Source organism: Triturus cristatus, chromosome 4_1 (assembly GCF_964204655.1).
Source record: "Triturus cristatus chromosome 4_1, aTriCri1.1, whole genome shotgun sequence".
In the NCBI taxonomy this organism is placed as follows: Eukaryota; Metazoa; Chordata; class Amphibia; order Caudata; family Salamandridae; genus Triturus; species Triturus cristatus.
The window spans coordinates 119,965,136-119,977,372 of record NC_140585.1 but is presented as its reverse complement, the minus strand read 5'-3'; the positions used below and the strand labels follow the sequence as shown (position 1 = coordinate 119,977,372).

At 35.1% G+C, this 12,237-nt stretch overlaps 11 non-coding genes across 11 annotated transcripts; all 11 read right to left on the bottom strand.

Moving 5' to 3' along the window:
• Positions 1-1,190: 1,190 nt before the first annotated feature.
• Positions 1,191-1,262, bottom strand: TRNAD-GUC (transfer RNA aspartic acid (anticodon GUC)). Its single transcript has one exon. It is a non-coding gene; the product is annotated as a tRNA-Asp (tRNA).
• Positions 1,263-1,889: 627 nt separating this feature from the next.
• On the bottom strand, positions 1,890-1,961 carry TRNAD-GUC (transfer RNA aspartic acid (anticodon GUC)). Its single transcript has one exon. It is a non-coding gene; the product is annotated as a tRNA-Asp (tRNA).
• Positions 1,962-2,584: 623 nt separating this feature from the next.
• TRNAD-GUC (transfer RNA aspartic acid (anticodon GUC)) lies at positions 2,585-2,656 on the bottom strand. Its single transcript has one exon. It is a non-coding gene; the product is annotated as a tRNA-Asp (tRNA).
• Positions 2,657-3,990: 1,334 nt separating this feature from the next.
• Positions 3,991-4,062, bottom strand: TRNAD-GUC (transfer RNA aspartic acid (anticodon GUC)). Its single transcript has one exon. It is a non-coding gene; the product is annotated as a tRNA-Asp (tRNA).
• A 1,330-nt stretch (positions 4,063-5,392) lies between these two features.
• On the bottom strand, positions 5,393-5,464 carry TRNAD-GUC (transfer RNA aspartic acid (anticodon GUC)). Its single transcript has one exon. It is a non-coding gene; the product is annotated as a tRNA-Asp (tRNA).
• A 1,328-nt stretch (positions 5,465-6,792) lies between these two features.
• On the bottom strand, positions 6,793-6,864 carry TRNAD-GUC (transfer RNA aspartic acid (anticodon GUC)). The gene has a single exon. It is a non-coding gene; the product is annotated as a tRNA-Asp (tRNA).
• A 627-nt stretch (positions 6,865-7,491) lies between these two features.
• TRNAD-GUC (transfer RNA aspartic acid (anticodon GUC)) lies at positions 7,492-7,563 on the bottom strand. Its single transcript has one exon. It is a non-coding gene; the product is annotated as a tRNA-Asp (tRNA).
• A 623-nt stretch (positions 7,564-8,186) lies between these two features.
• On the bottom strand, positions 8,187-8,258 carry TRNAD-GUC (transfer RNA aspartic acid (anticodon GUC)). Its single transcript has one exon. It is a non-coding gene; the product is annotated as a tRNA-Asp (tRNA).
• A 627-nt stretch (positions 8,259-8,885) lies between these two features.
• TRNAD-GUC (transfer RNA aspartic acid (anticodon GUC)) lies at positions 8,886-8,957 on the bottom strand. The gene has a single exon. It is a non-coding gene; the product is annotated as a tRNA-Asp (tRNA).
• Positions 8,958-9,582: 625 nt separating this feature from the next.
• TRNAD-GUC (transfer RNA aspartic acid (anticodon GUC)) lies at positions 9,583-9,654 on the bottom strand. Its single transcript has one exon. It is a non-coding gene; the product is annotated as a tRNA-Asp (tRNA).
• A 1,334-nt stretch (positions 9,655-10,988) lies between these two features.
• TRNAD-GUC (transfer RNA aspartic acid (anticodon GUC)) lies at positions 10,989-11,060 on the bottom strand. Its single transcript has one exon. It is a non-coding gene; the product is annotated as a tRNA-Asp (tRNA).
• Positions 11,061-12,237: the final 1,177 nt, after the last annotated feature.

Sequence of the window (12,237 nt, the reverse complement as noted above, 5' to 3'; positions counted from 1 at the left end):
AAATTCCTAGCCAAAAATAATCTGCTTTAATAAGAAATGATTGATTAAAATAAATACCTATTTATCGATCTGTCTATCTATCTTTCTATCTATCTATGTATATGTATATATATATATATATATATACAATCAGCTCACTTTACCATTTGCAGCTTATAACCATTTACCACCAGGGGTCACTACTAACAAAAAGCATCCACTCCACTTCTAAATCTAGCCCCTAGAGTTGAGCAGAAGCATAAGATTCCCCACTGCTTCATTCCATTTCCATTAGATTATAGATGTAAATTGTTTTTGATGGTATGGTCTGTGCAGATTGAAATATTCAGAGCATATTCTGACTTTTAGTTAACACATCTGTAAGCAATTTGGCCATCACTGAATTCAACGTTTATCTCAATCGTAATAGAGAAGGATAATGACAAATATAGTTTACAATGTTATTAAGTACATCATTTTATTTAATTGTGTGAATAAAAGGAATCGTCTCCCCGTCGGGGAATTGAACCCCGGTCTCCCACGTGACAGGCGGGGATACTGACCACTATACTAACGAGGACATATTGGCTTCAGTTCAACAGTGCTCACCTCCATGAGGTTAGGGCATGCCCTCAATCAATTCACAGTATTGTAATAGGCAGCTTTGCTTCTTTTGGTTAGGAGAAGCAATCTTTTTTCATAAATGATTACAAATCCGAAATTCCTAGCCAAAAATAATCTGCTTTAATAAGAAATGATTGATTAAAATAAATACCTATTTATCGATCTGTCTATCTATCTTTCTATCTATCTATGTATATGTATATATATATATATATATATATATATACAATCAGCTCACTTTACCATTTGCAGCTTATAACCATTTACCACCAGGGGTCACTACTAACAAAAAGCATCCACTCCACTTCTAAATCTAGCCCCTAGAGTTGAGCAGAAGCATAATATTCCCCACTGCTTCATTCCATTTCCATTAGATTATAGATGTAAATTGTTTTTGATGGTATGGTCTGTGCAGATTGAAATATTCAGAGCATATTCTGACTTTTAGTTAACACATCTGTAAGCAATTTGGCCATCACTGAATTCAACGTTTATCTCAATCGTAATAGACAAGGATAATGACAAATATAGTTTACAATGTTATTAAGTACATCATTTTATTTAATTGTGTGAATAAAAGGAAGCGTCTCCCCGTCGGGGAATTGAACCCCGGTCTCCCGCGTGACAGGCGGGGATACTGACCACTATACTAACGAGGACATATTGGCTTCAGTTCAACAGTGCTCACCTCCATGAGGTTAGGGCATGCCCTCAATCAATTCACAGTATTGTAATAGGCAGCTTTGCTTCTTTTGGTTAGGAGAAGCAATCTTTTTTCATAAATGATTACAAATCCGAAATTCCTAGCCAAAAATAATCTGCTTTAATAAGAAATGATTGATTAAAATAAATACCTATTTATCGATCTGTCTATCTATCTTTCTATCTATCTATGTATATGTATATATATATATATATATATATACAATCAGCTCACTTTACCATTTGCAGCTTATAACCATTTACCACCAGGGGTCACTACTAACAAAAAGCATCCACTCCACTTCTAAATCTAGCCCCTAGAGTTGAGCAGAAGCATAATATTCCCCACTGCTTCATTCCATTTCCATTAGATTATAGATGTAAATTGTTTTTGATGGTATGGTCTGTGCAGATTGAAATATTCAGAGCATATTCTGACTTTTAGTTAACACATCTGTAAGCAATTTGGCCATCACTGAATTCAACGTTTATCTCAATCGTAATAGACAAGGATAATGACAAATATAGTTTACAATGTTATTAAGTACATCATTTTATTTAATTGTGTGAATAAAAGGAATCGTCTCCCCGTCGGGGAATTGAACCCCGGTCTCCCGCGTGACAGGCGGGGATACTGACCACTATACTAACGAGGACATATTGTCTTCAGTTCAACAGTGCTCACCTTCATGAGGTTAGGGCATGCCCTCAATCAATTCACAGTATTGTAATAGGCAGCTTTGCTTCTTTTGGTTAGGAGAAGCAATCTTTTTTCATAAATGATTACAAATCAGAAATTCCTAGCCAAAAATAATCTGCTTTAATAAGAAATGATTGATTAAAATAAATACCTATTTATCGATCTGTCTATCTATCTTTCTATCTATCTATGTATATGTATATATATATATATATATACAATCAGCTCACTTTACCATTTGCAGCTTATAACCATTTACCACCAGGGGTCACTACTAACAAAAAGCATCCACTCCACTTCTAAATCTAGCCCCTAGAGTTGAGCAGAAGCATAAGATTCCCCACTGCTTCATTCCATTTCCATTAGATTATAGATGTAAATTGTTTTTGATGGTATGGTCTGTGCAGATTGAAATATTCAGAGCATATTCTGACTTTTAGTTAACACATCTGTAAGCAATTTGGCCATCACTGAATTCAACGTTTATCTCAATCGTAATAGACAAGGATAATGACAAATATAGTTTACAATGTTATTAAGTACATCATTTTATTTAATTGTGTGAATAAAAGGAAGCGTCTCCCCGTCGGGGAATTGAACCCCGGTCTCCCGCGTGACAGGCGGGGATACTGACCACTATACTAACGAGGACATATTGGCTTCAGTTCAACAGTGCTCACCTCCATGAGGTTAGGGCATGCCCTCAATCAATTCACAGTATTGTAATAGGCAGCTTTGCTTCCTTTGGTTAGGAGAAGCAATCTTTTTTCATAAATGATTACAAATCAGAAATTCCTAGCCAAAAATAATCTGCTTTAATAAGAAATGATTGATTAAAATAAATACCTATTTATCGATCTGTCTATCTATCTTTCTATCTATCTATGTATATGTATATATATATATATATATATATACAATCAGCTCACTTTACCATTTGCAGCTTATAACCATTTACCACCAGGGGTCACTACTAACAAAAAGCATCCACTCCACTTCTAAATCTAGCCCCTAGAGTTGAGCAGAAGCATAAGATTCCCCACTGCTTCATTCCATTTCCATTAGATTATAGATGTAAATTGTTTTTGATGGTATGGTCTGTGCAGATTGAAATATTCAGAGCATATTCTGACTTTTAGTTAACACATCTGTAAGCAATTTGGCCATCACTGAATTCAACGTTTATCTCAATCGTAATAGACAAGGATAATGACAAATATAGTTTACAATGTTATTAAGTACATCATTTTATTTAATTGTGTGAATAAAAGGAATCGTCTCCCCGTCGGGGAATTGAAACCCGGTCTCCCGCGTGACAGGCGGGGATACTGACCACTATACTAACGAGGACATATTGGCTTCAGTTCAACAGTGCTCACCTCCATGAGGTTAGGGCATGCCCTCAATCAATTCACAGTATTGTAATAGACAGCTTTGCTTCCTTTGGTTAGGAGAAGCAATCTTTTTTCATAAATGATTACAAATCAGAAATTCCTAGCTAAAAATAATCTGCTTTAATAAGAAATGATTGATTAAAATAAATACCTATTTATCGATCTGTCTATCTATCTTTCTATCTATCTATGTATATATATATATATATATATATATATATATATATATACAATCAGCTCACTTTACCATTTGCAGCTTATAACCATTTACCACCAGGGGTCACTACTAACAAAAAGCATCCACTCCACTTCTAAATCTAGCCCCTAGAGTTGAGCAGAAGCATAAGATTCCCCACTGCTTCATTCCATTTCCATTAGATTATAGATGTAAATTGTTTTTGATGGTATGGTCTGTGCAGATTGAAATATTCAGAGCATATTCTGACTTTTAGTTAACACATCTGTAAGCAATTTGGCCATCACTGAATGCAACGTTTATCTCAATCGTAATAGAGAAGGATAATGACAAATATAGTTTACAATGTTATTAAGTACATCATTTTATTTAATTGTGTGAATAAAAGGAATCGTCTCCCCGTCGGGGAATTGAACCCCGGTCTCCCGCGTGACAGGCGGGGATACTGACCACTATACTAACGAGGACATATTGGTTTCAGTTCAACAGTGCTCACCTCCATGAGGTTAGGGCATGCCCTCAATCAATTCACAGTATTGTAATAGGCAGCTTTGCTTCTTTTGGTTAGGAGAAGCAATCTTTTTTCATAAATGATTACAAATCAGAAATTCCTAGCCAAAAATAATCTGCTTTAATAAGAAATGATTGATTAAAATAAATACCTATTTATCGATCTGTCTATCTATCTTTCTATCTATCTATGTATATGTATATATATATATATATATATACAATCAGCTCACTTTACCATTTGCAGCTTATAACCATTTACCACCAGGGGTCACTACTAACAAAAAGCATCCACTCCACTTCTAAATCTAGCCCCTAGAGTTGAGCAGAAGCATAAGATTCCCCACTGCTTCATTCCATTTCCATTAGATTATAGATGTAAATTGTTTTTGATGGTATGGTCTGTGCAGATTGAAATATTCAGAGCATATTCTGACTTTTAGTTAACACATCTGTAAGCAATTTGGCCATCACTGAATTCAACGTTTATCTCAATCGTAATAGAGAAGGATAATGACAAATATAGTTTACAATGTTATTAAGTACATCATTTTATTTAATTGTGTGAATAAAAGGAATCGTCTCCCCGTCGGGGAATTGAACCCCGGTCTCCCACGTGACAGGCGGGGATACTGACCACTATACTAACGAGGACATATTGGCTTCAGTTCAACAGTGCTCACCTCCATGAGGTTAGGGCATGCCCTCAATCAATTCACAGTATTGTAATAGGCAGCTTTGCTTCTTTTGGTTAGGAGAAGCAATCTTTTTTCATAAATGATTACAAATCCGAAATTCCTAGCCAAAAATAATCTGCTTTAATAAGAAATGATTGATTAAAATAAATACCTATTTATCGATCTGTCTATCTATCTTTCTATCTATCTATGTATATGTATATATATATATATATATATATATATATACAATCAGCTCACTTTACCATTTGCAGCTTATAACCATTTACCACCAGGGGTCACTACTAACAAAAAGCATCCACTCCACTTCTAAATCTAGCCCCTAGAGTTGAGCAGAAGCATAATATTCCCCACTGCTTCATTCCATTTCCATTAGATTATAGATGTAAATTGTTTTTGATGGTATGGTCTGTGCAGATTGAAATATTCAGAGCATATTCTGACTTTTAGTTAACACATCTGTAAGCAATTTGGCCATCACTGAATTCAACGTTTATCTCAATCGTAATAGACAAGGATAATGACAAATATAGTTTACAATGTTATTAAGTACATCATTTTATTTAATTGTGTGAATAAAAGGAATCGTCTCCCCGTCGGGGAATTGAACCCCGGTCTCCCGCGTGACAGGCGGGGATACTGACCACTATACTAACGAGGACATATTGTCTTCAGTTCAACAGTGCTCACCTTCATGAGGTTAGGGCATGCCCTCAATCAATTCACAGTATTGTAATAGGCAGCTTTGCTTCTTTTGGTTAGGAGAAGCAATCTTTTTTCATAAATGATTACAAATCAGAAATTCCTAGCCAAAAATAATCTGCTTTAATAAGAAATGATTGATTAAAATAAATACCTATTTATCGATCTGTCTATCTATCTTTCTATCTATCTATGTATATGTATATATATATATATATATATACAATCAGCTCACTTTACCATTTGCAGCTTATAACCATTTACCACCAGGGGTCACTACTAACAAAAAGCATCCACTCCACTTCTAAATCTAGCCCCTAGAGTTGAGCAGAAGCATAAGATTCCCCACTGCTTCATTCCATTTCCATTAGATTATAGATGTAAATTGTTTTTGATGGTATGGTCTGTGCAGATTGAAATATTCAGAGCATATTCTGACTTTTAGTTAACACATCTGTAAGCAATTTGGCCATCACTGAATTCAACGTTTATCTCAATCGTAATAGAGAAGGATAATGACAAATATAGTTTACAATGTTATTAAGTACATCATTTTATTTAATTGTGTGAATAAAAGGAATCGTCTCCCCGTCGGGGAATTGAACCCCGGTCTCCCACGTGACAGGCGGGGATACTGACCACTATACTAACGAGGACATATTGGCTTCAGTTCAACAGTGCTCACCTCCATGAGGTTAGGGCATGCCCTCAATCAATTCACAGTATTGTAATAGGCAGCTTTGCTTCTTTTGGTTAGGAGAAGCAATCTTTTTTCATAAATGATTACAAATCCGAAATTCCTAGCCAAAAATAATCTGCTTTAATAAGAAATGATTGATTAAAATAAATACCTATTTATCGATCTGTCTATCTATCTTTCTATCTATCTATGTATATGTATATATATATATATATATATATATATACAATCAGCTCACTTTACCATTTGCAGCTTATAACCATTTACCACCAGGGGTCACTACTAACAAAAAGCATCCACTCCACTTCTAAATCTAGCCCCTAGAGTTGAGCAGAAGCATAATATTCCCCACTGCTTCATTCCATTTCCATTAGATTATAGATGTAAATTGTTTTTGATGGTATGGTCTGTGCAGATTGAAATATTCAGAGCATATTCTGACTTTTAGTTAACACATCTGTAAGCAATTTGGCCATCACTGAATTCAACGTTTATCTCAATCGTAATAGACAAGGATAATGACAAATATAGTTTACAATGTTATTAAGTACATCATTTTATTTAATTGTGTGAATAAAAGGAAGCGTCTCCCCGTCGGGGAATTGAACCCCGGTCTCCCGCGTGACAGGCGGGGATACTGACCACTATACTAACGAGGACATATTGGCTTCAGTTCAACAGTGCTCACCTCCATGAGGTTAGGGCATGCCCTCAATCAATTCACAGTATTGTAATAGGCAGCTTTGCTTCTTTTGGTTAGGAGAAGCAATCTTTTTTCATAAATGATTACAAATCGGAAATTCCTAGCCAAAAATAATCTGCTTTAATAAGAAATGATTGATTAAAATAAATACCTATTTATCGATCTGTCTATCTATCTTTCTATCTATCTATGTATATGTATATATATATATATATATATATACAATCAGCTCACTTTACCATTTGCAGCTTATAACCATTTACCACCAGGGGTCACTACTAACAAAAAGCATCCACTCCACTTCTAAATCTAGCCCCTAGAGTTGAGCAGAAGCATAATATTCCCCACTGCTTCATTCCATTTCCATTAGATTATAGATGTAAATTGTTTTTGATGGTATGGTCTGTGCAGATTGAAATATTCAGAGCATATTCTGACTTTTAGTTAACACATCTGTAAGCAATTTGGCCATCACTGAATTCAACGTTTATCTCAATCGTAATAGACAAGGATAATGACAAATATAGTTTACAATGTTATTAAGTACATCATTTTATTTAATTGTGTGAATAAAAGGAATCGTCTCCCCGTCGGGGAATTGAACCCCGGTCTCCCGCGTGACAGGCGGGGATACTGACCACTATACTAACGAGGACATATTGTCTTCAGTTCAACAGTGCTCACCTTCATGAGGTTAGGGCATGCCCTCAATCAATTCACAGTATTGTAATAGGCAGCTTTGCTTCTTTTGGTTAGGAGAAGCAATCTTTTTTCATAAATGATTACAAATCAGAAATTCCTAGCCAAAAATAATCTGCTTTAATAAGAAATGATTGATTAAAATAAATACCTATTTATCGATCTGTCTATCTATCTTTCTATCTATCTATGTATATGTATATATATATATATATATACAATCAGCTCACTTTACCATTTGCAGCTTATAACCATTTACCACCAGGGGTCACTACTAACAAAAAGCATCCACTCCACTTCTAAATCTAGCCCCTAGAGTTGAGCAGAAGCATAAGATTCCCCACTGCTTCATTCCATTTCCATTAGATTATAGATGTAAATTGTTTTTGATGGTATGGTCTGTGCAGATTGAAATATTCAGAGCATATTCTGACTTTTAGTTAACACATCTGTAAGCAATTTGGCCATCACTGAATTCAACGTTTATCTCAATCGTAATAGACAAGGATAATGACAAATATAGTTTACAATGTTATTAAGTACATCATTTTATTTAATTGTGTGAATAAAAGGAAGCGTCTCCCCGTCGGGGAATTGAACCCCGGTCTCCCGCGTGACAGGCGGGGATACTGACCACTATACTAACGAGGACATATTGGCTTCAGTTCAACAGTGCTCACCTCCATGAGGTTAGGGCATGCCCTCAATCAATTCACAGTATTGTAATAGGCAGCTTTGCTTCTTTTGGTTAGGAGAAGCAATCTTTTTTCATAAATGATTACAAATCAGAAATTCCTAGCCAAAAATAATCTGCTTTAATAAGAAATGATTGATTAAAATAAATACCTATTTATCGATCTGTCTATCTATCTTTCTATCTATCTATGTATATGTATATGTATATATATATATATATACAATCAGCTCACTTTACCATTTGCAGCTTATAACCATTTACCACCAGGGGTCACTACTAACAAAAAGCATCCACTCCACTTCTAAATCTAGCCCCTAGAGTTGAGCAGAAGCATAAGATTCCCCACTGCTTCATTCCATTTCCATTAGATTATAGATGTAAATTGTTTTTGATGGTATGGTCTGTGCAGATTGAAATATTCAGAGCATATTCTGACTTTTAGTTAACACATCTGTAAGCAATTTGGCCATCACTGAATTCAACGTTTATCTCAATCGTAATAGACAAGGATAATGACAAATATAGTTTACAATGTTATTAAGTACATCATTTTATTTAATTGTGTGAATAAAAGGAAGCGTCTCCCCGTCGGGGAATTGAACCCCGGTCTCCCGCGTGACAGGCGGGGATACTGACCACTATACTAACGAGGACATATTGGCTTCAGTTCAACAGTGCTCACCTCCATGAGGTTAGGGCATGCCCTCAATCAATTCACAGTATTGTAATAGGCAGCTTTGCTTCCTTTGGTTAGGAGAAGCAATCTTTTTTCATAAATGATTACAAATCAGAAATTCCTAGCCAAAAATAATCTGCTTTAATAAGAAATGATTGATTAAAATAAATACCTATTTATCGATCTGTCTATCTATCTTTCTATCTATCTATGTATATGTATATATATATATATATATATACAATCAGCTCACTTTACCATTTGCAGCTTATAACCATTTACCACCAGGGGTCACTACTAACAAAAAGCATCCACTCCACTTCTAAATCTAGCCCCTAGAGTTGAGCAGAAGCATAAGATTCCCCACTGCTTCATTCCATTTCCATTAGATTATAGATGTAAATTGTTTTTGATGGTATGGTCTGTGCAGATTGAAATATTCAGAGCATATTCTGACTTTTAGTTAACACATCTGTAAGCAATTTGGCCATCACTGAATTCAACGTTTATCTCAATCGTAATAGACAAGGATAATGACAAATATAGTTTACAATGTTATTAAGTACATCATTTTATTTAATTGTGTGAATAAAAGGAAGCGTCTCCCCGTCGGGGAATTGAACCCCGGTCTCCCGCGTGACAGGCGGGGATACTGACCACTATACTAACGAGGACATATTGGCTTCAGTTCAACAGTGCTCACCTCCATGAGGTTAGGGCATGCCCTCAATCAATTCACAGTATTGTAATAGGCAGCTTTGCTTCTTTTGGTTAGGAGAAGCAATCTTTTTTCATAAATGATTACAAATCAGAAATTCCTAGCCAAAAATAATCTGCTTTAATAAGAAATGATTGATTAAAATAAATACCTATTTATCGATCTGTCTATCTATCTTTCTATCTATCTATGTATATGTATATATATATATATATATATATACAATCAGCTCACTTTACCATTTGCAGCTTATAACCATTTACCACCAGGGGTCACTACTAACAAAAAGCATCCACTCCACTTCTAAATCTAGCCCCTAGAGTTGAGCAGAAGCATAAGATTCCCCACTGCTTCATTCCATTTCCATTAGATTATAGATGTAAATTGTTTTTGATGGTATGGTCTGTGCAGATTGAAATATTCAGAGCATATTCTGACTTTTAGTTAACACATCTGTAAGCAATTTGGCCATCACTGAATTCAACGTTTATCTCAATCGTAATAGACAAGGATAATGACAAATATAGTTTACAATGTTATTAAGTACATCATTTTATTTAATTGTGTGAATAAAAGGAATCGTCTCCCCGTCGGGGAATTGAAACCCGGTCTCCCGCGTGACAGGCGGGGATACTGACCACTATACTAACGAGGACATATTGGCTTCAGTTCAACAGTGCTCACCTCCATGAGGTTAGGGCATGCCCTCAATCAATTCACAGTATTGTAATAGGCAGCTTTGCTTCCTTTGGTTAGGAGAAGCAATCTTTTTTCATAAATGATTACAAATCAGAAATTCCTAGCTAAAAATAATCTGCTTTAATAAGAAATGATTGATTAAAATAAATACCTATTTATCGATCTGTCTATCTATCTTTCTATCTATCTATGTATATATATATATATATATATATATATATATATATATACAATCAGCTCACTTTACCATTTGCAGCTTATAACCATTTACCACCAGGGGTCACTACTAACAAAAAGCATCCACTCCACTTCTAAATCTAGCCCCTAGAGTTGAGCAGAAGCATAAGATTCCCCACTGCTTCATTCCATTTCCATTAGATTATAGATGTAAATTGTTTTTGATGGTATGGTCTGTGCAGATTGAAATATTCAGAGCATATTCTGACTTTTAGTTAACACATCTGTAAGCAATTTGGCCATCACTGAATGCAACGTTTATCTCAATCGTAATAGAGAAGGATAATGACAAATATAGTTTACAATGTTATTAAGTACATCATTTTATTTAATTGTGTGAATAAAAGGAATCGTCTCCCCGTCGGGGAATTGAACCCCGGTCTCCCGCGTGACAGGCGGGGATACTGACCACTATACTAACGAGGACATATTGGCTTCAGTTCAACAGTGCTCACCTCCATGAGGTTAGGGCATGCCCTCAATCAATTCACAGTATTGTAATAGGCAGCTTTGCTTCTTTTGGTTAGGAGAAGCAATCTTTTTTCATAAATGATTACAAATCAGAAATTCCTAGCCAAAAATAATCTGCTTTAATAAGAAATGATTGATTAAAATAAATACCTATTTATCGATCTGTCTATCTATCTTTCTATCTATCTATGTATATGTATATATATATATATATATATACAATCAGCTCACTTTACCATTTGCAGCTTATAACCATTTACCACCAGGGGTCACTACTAACAAAAAGCATCCACTCCACTTCTAAATCTAGCCCCTAGAGTTGAGCAGAAGCATAAGATTCCCCACTGCTTCATTCCATTTCCATTAGATTATAGATGTAAATTGTTTTTGATGGTATGGTCTGTGCAGATTGAAATATTCAGAGCATATTCTGACTTTTAGTTAACACATCTGTAAGCAATTTGGCCATCACTGAATTCAACGTTTATCTCAATCGTAATAGAGAAGGATAATGACAAATATAGTTTACAATGTTATTAAGTACATCATTTTATTTAATTGTGTGAATAAAAGGAATCGTCTCCCCGTCGGGGAATTGAACCCCGGTCTCCCACGTGACAGGCGGGGATACTGACCACTATACTAACGAGGACATATTGGCTTCAGTTCAACAGTGCTCACCTCCATGAGGTTAGGGCATGCCCTCAATCAATTCACAGTATTGTAATAGGCAGCTTTGCTTCTTTTGGTTAGGAGAAGCAATCTTTTTTCATAAATGATTACAAATCCGAAATTCCTAGCCAAAAATAATCTGCTTTAATAAGAAATGATTGATTAAAATAAATACCTATTTATCGATCTGTCTATCTATCTTTCTATCTATCTATGTATATGTATATATATATATATATATATATATATATACAATCAGCTCACTTTACCATTTGCAGCTTATAACCATTTACCACCAGGGGTCACTACTAACAAAAAGCATCCACTCCACTTCTAAATCTAGCCCCTAGAGTTGAGCAGAAGCATAATATTCCCCACTGCTTCATTCCATTTCCATTAGATTATAGATGTAAATTGTTTTTGATGGTATGGTCTGTGCAGATTGAAATATTCAGAGCAT